General features: G+C 34.3%; 1 protein-coding gene across 1 annotated transcript in view; it reads right to left on the bottom strand.

The window, feature by feature from the left end:
• LOC129221618 (sodium/potassium/calcium exchanger 4-like) overlaps positions 1-4,564 on the bottom strand; it is an 82,932-nt gene extending 78,368 nt beyond the window's left edge. The window contains exon 1 of the mRNA XM_054856142.1: positions 4,478-4,564. The gene's annotated coding sequence lies outside the window, so the exon portion shown is untranslated. The remainder of the gene's footprint in view (positions 1-4,477) is intronic.
• Between the last annotated feature and the right edge of the window lie 1,235 nt (positions 4,565-5,799).

The following is a 5,799-nucleotide window of genomic DNA, read 5'->3' on the forward strand; positions in this document are numbered from 1 at the left end:
TGTCGCCAACTTGGCGACAAATTTGGCGACTTTTTTTTTAAAATAAAAATCTGATTTCAAATTGGCCACTGTTGGTGATATTTAGAGAGTAAACTATTGAATCACATTAAAATTGTCAGTAATAGGGAACTGACATTAAATTGGAGTGCACAAATCAGCTCGTTTGCAAAAGTATTCCAAATCATATTCGAGCCAATATCAGATCCTCCCTTCACTGAACACGCTAATGAAAGTAAACATTGCCAAGGTCATTGCTGTGCTTAACAGAGTCACACTCTCTCATAGCAGGACTCTCATAGTTGTTTGCCGTAAGTACAGTGCGTTCTTTGTACAGCCATGTATTCGGACAACATGCGTTTTTTGGAAAACAGCCTCCCATCAGAACCTGTTAGAAACTGTTCAACAAAAGTTTCGTGCAGTGAAACCTGTGTAAGTTGACCACTTGCCGTGCACTACTTTAGTGGTCAACTGAAGCAAATGGTCAACTTATAGAGGTTAAATTATATAATGAGATATAATTCTGTGCCTGAAAATAGCGGTCAACTTAAGACAGGTGGTCAACTTTACAGGTTTTACTGTATTAAGTCTTGTTGAACGTGCCATTACTATTATTGTTTGCCTCTTGTTTTATCAGCCGGCTTTGAATTTTGTGTTTTACCCACATCTGCTTTGTCTTTAAGTTTTGCCCACCAATGGGCCATTCCACGAAAAACCAGACATTTTGCCTGTCACATGTGACAAAATCCTTTCCCCCCATAAGAAGTCCCACGCGTTAGTGGGGCTTCTTAGGAGAAAATAATCTTAGTTTATTACATTTTTAAACATTACTTTCGACCCGAAATGTAGAGTTGTCCCGTGTGGGATAAGATGTCTGTTTTTCTTTGGAATACCATGTACTTGTTTCTTTTTGAAGCTAACGCTAAAAAATAATTAGTAGGATAGTGGAGTACATATTTTAAAAATTTGCATCAACAGATTCGAATGGTATCTACACTGTAAAAACTGAGGTGTAATGATACTCCGAGTTTGGTGTTAAGCAACTCCAAAAATTGTGCAAATCAACGCTTCATTCCAAGTCAACACCATATCTAGCTTTCCCATTCACCAAAAGTGGTGTAACTGAAACCAAACACCGATATTGGTGAATTCTTACACTTACGTCACATGCGCAAACACCATTTGAGGATCCGTTGACACCAACTTTGGTGTAAGTTTGGAAAACAGCCGGTGGCAACCAAACATTAATCAATCTCAAGCACGTTGCAACGTCGTCAACACACAATCGTCGTGGGCACAGGATATAAGTTTTTAAAAGGTATGTTAAATTTTATTTGTAATGAAATGTCAATTACCGTAAACCAAAGCTATTTTGCACCATTGTTAGAAAAGTCTTTAGTCCATCCGAAAGATAAACTAACGAATATATTATTTTATGAATGATCGTTACAACTTTAGCAGCCATTTTCAACATGGCAGCTTTACGGCTGGGTTTGCGGTATATCAATTCATAATAAAATACCATGTTTGTGTGTGTATGTGTCGTGTGACGCGCTTTCCGGGAAAACGGAAAGGCCTAGTAAACACTTTTGTTTTTGTAATGTAACTGTTTTTGAGGAGCGAGAAACTTTATCGTTATTGTATCGTGATTTTTGAAATTTTTATATTCTGCTTGTTTTTGTAATTCGTTTTTATTTATACCAGATTTTTAAGACTGATTAAAAAATCTTCTTGAATAAATTTGATTGAAATCTTAAACTGTTCTATTTTTATGTTGTTTTTTGAAAAGTGTGAATTTCATTGTTCAAATATACAGATAATTTTAGTTTCCTTAAGTGTTTTTGAAAGTTAATTTTTTGAACAACTTGGAGGCATAAATGTCCATTCCTCGTATGAAAAATAAAAAGTTGAGAATCTTCATATACAAAATAGTTATATGTATTTGTGTTGTCAATAACCAATTGGGAAAGTAAAACTTGTATAATATGTTCACTGTAAAAAAAATTTAGTGTATGTCAACACCAAAAATGGTGGCAACTACTTAACACCAAGTGTCGTGTAGTGAAACACCACAGATTATTCTTGGTGTTAGCAAACACCAAGAATTATCTGTGGTGTTTCACTACACGACACTTGGTGTAAAGTAGTTGCCACCATTTTTGGTGTTGACATACACTAAAATTTTTTAGTGTACCTAGAATGAATAACTCTAAAACAAAAGTTCAAAAGTGCGTCCCACACGTGACGGGTCAACTTCATTTAAAAAATACCAATTAAAAATGAAATTAGAAAAATATTTTTTGTTTAACAAATCACACGAGTCAAGTACTTCAATTTTTCAGCCCTTACTAATTTTTACTTCCTTTTACAAAAAAGGAAGTATTGTATTCGCAAAAAAATTTTCACTCAAAAATCGACCTTAATTTCCATTTTGCTCGCCCCCGAATGAATATTGATTTTTTTTTCAACCCGACCACACGTGGATACATGCCTAAGAACGTATAGACACATGAAGAATCCATTTTGACGATCCCCGAGTTAATTACAACGATTTTTCTCGTGACGCCTGTATGTACGTATGTATGTGCGTATGTGTGTATGTATCTCGCATAACTCAAGAACGGTATGTCCTAGAAAGTTCAAATTTGGTACATGGACTCCAAGTGGGGTCTAGTAATGCTCCTTCTCTTTTGGTTGCATTCGGATGTTCCAAAGGGGGTCTTTTAAACCTTTTTGGGGTAAAATCATTGTTAATTTCAATGTAGACTCAAGCGGTGCTATAATTTGACCGACACTTGGCAATATATCGCCAAGCTTTTGGTCGTCAAGTTTTGTCGCCAACTTGGCGACGAATTTGGCGTTTTTTTTTTTAAAATTGGTTTTAATTCGGCCATATTTAGAGAGTTAACCATTGAAGCACATTAAAACTCCCAATATTGGGAAAATGTATCTGTATAAAACGTTTTCTTTGTTTCGGTTCGCAACAGACTTGGAATGAAGATATTTAAAATGTTTTTTTGCTCACTCCGAGGCACTATTATCTTTAAATTGGAGTAAAAGGAAGTCATGTGATGCACACATCAGCTAATTATATGTATGGAACTATAGGGAAAATTTAGTCCAGATTGTCCAACACATGACCGTGGAATCACCACAATGTAAATGAAGTACATTAAGAACCATTCTGCTCATTTGACAGTATTTTCAGTCACCACAACCAACATCACATTTAACAGTTTTAGAAAGTCTAAAAATTGAATAAAATTCCAGAAAATTACATGATTGATCATTAAAATGTCTCACACAATTCATTTACGTCCGATGAATGTTAATTGTGCATACATGTACAAATAGCTATAAAATGTATACTCACAGTCAATTTCACTCTCAAATAAATAACTATTTATTAGCAGTTCTCTTAAATCTAAAGACCTATAGGAAACAACTCGTCTGCATGAGCTCTGAATGCAATTAAATGTCAATTTTGCTATTTTATTGGGATAAGCACAGGTGCTAACACATTGCAACAGAATTACACGCGAAACCCTAAAGTAGCGGAAGCCAGTATTCGATGCACTTCATTAAATTTTATTTCAAGTAAAACAATAATTTTTCATTAAAATATACACACAATGATTTAAAATTATATGAATTGATTTTTTTAGCACGTACAAATCAGACAGCTGAAATAATACGTAAATGGTTTACTCGTAAAATGCGGCAGCAAATAAATATAGCTAATATGTTCTAGATTTAAAATTAGTTTTATTTTTGATGTTTTTTTTTCGAGCAATCACGATTGTCTATTTTTTCTCACTTGACAGTTTTGAATTCCTATGATTTTATTTTCCCACCGCCTCCCTCTGCAGCACCACCGTCGGCCGGCCGCCTCACGATGCTGTTCCTCTAGCGAAAAGCGTCTCCAGGTTACTTGCCTACACATCCACCTACACACCTACACATACACATACACCTACACATACACCTACACACACAAACACATACACACACGCATACATTACAGACACCTACACATACACACACATACGCACTACTACCCACACACGTAAACACACATCCTACACACACATACACATACCCCTACACACAAACAAACATCCTCCCCCCCCACACAAACACACACGCCTACGTACACTCACACACTCGTGATTGCGAAAAACATAATTTGAATTCAAGGTGTCAAAGTTCAAATTAATTATTTTTTTAATTATTTTTTTAAAAATTAATTGTACAGCAAATAATTCTTAAACGGCAAAAACAAAAGCAGACGTTAAAATAATATTTCACAATTACACGCAATACACCAATATTAAGTAATCCAAATTTTCAAAAGCAAACAAGGGAAGGCATATCACAATGGATTCAAAACACTAACAGCTAGCTTTATGCCATATACAGAAATATTTTTATCCATTTATTGGATTACTTAGTATCCCTATAAGCAAAACCCCCTTAGTACCCTATAAGCAAAATGCTGCAAAGAAAGATCTGTCTGAAAATGTGAATGTTTTAAGGAACATTAAAATTCACATCGAACCGAAAAGTCAAAGAATATTTCTCTGTGTTTATACAGGATGCCTTAAAGCAAGCTAAGTAAATCGAAGTACAGCTAGAACTTCTAAATTCGTAAAGACAACCGTTATTTTTATTCGAAAACTTGGATTGCACTGTCACAAAAAGGGCTGCGGAGTACGAGGAAAAAGGGAAGACTCCAGCTCCGACATAGAATTTGAGTGCCTTCGACTCCGACTCCTTTACTTCAGAATCAGTCTGAATCCGGTCCTTGACACAAGTATTAGATTTCTAATAATTTACTCAATTTTCCGGCTCAATGATTTGAATTACTGAATGTATGCGTATGTTTCTTTAGTTTTTTATATTATTTAATTGAAATGAAAGACTACTTGCTGCTTTTGAAATCACGATAAGAAACATAATTTCCAGTAAATAAAAAAATAAAAATAATAAATGCGGAATTCTTTCACAGCTAAACGAGTTTTCTCTCCCCTAACAAACAGCGTGTTTTTAACCCCCGACAAACAAAGGTAGGGGGTTATAAGTTTGACGTGTCTGTGTATCTGTGTGTGGTACTCTAGCGCCTAAACGGATGGACCGATTTTGGAAAAAAAAATTGTTCGAAAGGAGAGTTGATCGAGAGTGTTCTTAGCTAGGTTGCATCTTTGGATGACATTAATTAACGAAGATATTAATTAAAAACGTCTAAAAGGTTTTTCGCGATTTTTGCAGTGAATACATATTTTTTTTTTTTTTTAAATTAAATACCAAAATAAAGAGAATTTTTTTTCCCGCGTTTGATAGAATGTGTTTGGAACTTCCATGTTTCATAGAATTCGAATTATAACGTTCTTGTAAAGCAGATTTTAATAAGAGCTAAGCCTATATTCACGCGATTAATAAACGAATTCAATGTTGGCCGACAAGGAAATTAAAAGCACTTATTTAAAATGATATTTTAATCTGTTGCCAGTTTCTATTCAATAGCAAATAAAATACTTGACATTAATTTTTAATAATATACTATATAAATAATATAATATAAGGCTTTTAAGAGGATTCTCAATTTTCCCTCTTGATTCTACAGTTGCGACTCAGTCGGGGGTTTTAAAATTTTTAATTTTATCGTTGCTTGTAACACTATTCTTCTTTAGATTTGAACTACACTTTACTTCATACCTTCCTTTACACGGGTTAAATTAATTACTTCAAAATTCGTTAACAGTTTTAAGTCAAAATACATGCAAATTAATTATTTCCAAAACA

The sequence above is a fragment of the Uloborus diversus genome, chromosome 4 (genome assembly GCF_026930045.1).
Source record: "Uloborus diversus isolate 005 chromosome 4, Udiv.v.3.1, whole genome shotgun sequence".
Lineage (NCBI taxonomy): Eukaryota > Metazoa > Arthropoda > Arachnida > Araneae > Uloboridae > Uloborus > Uloborus diversus.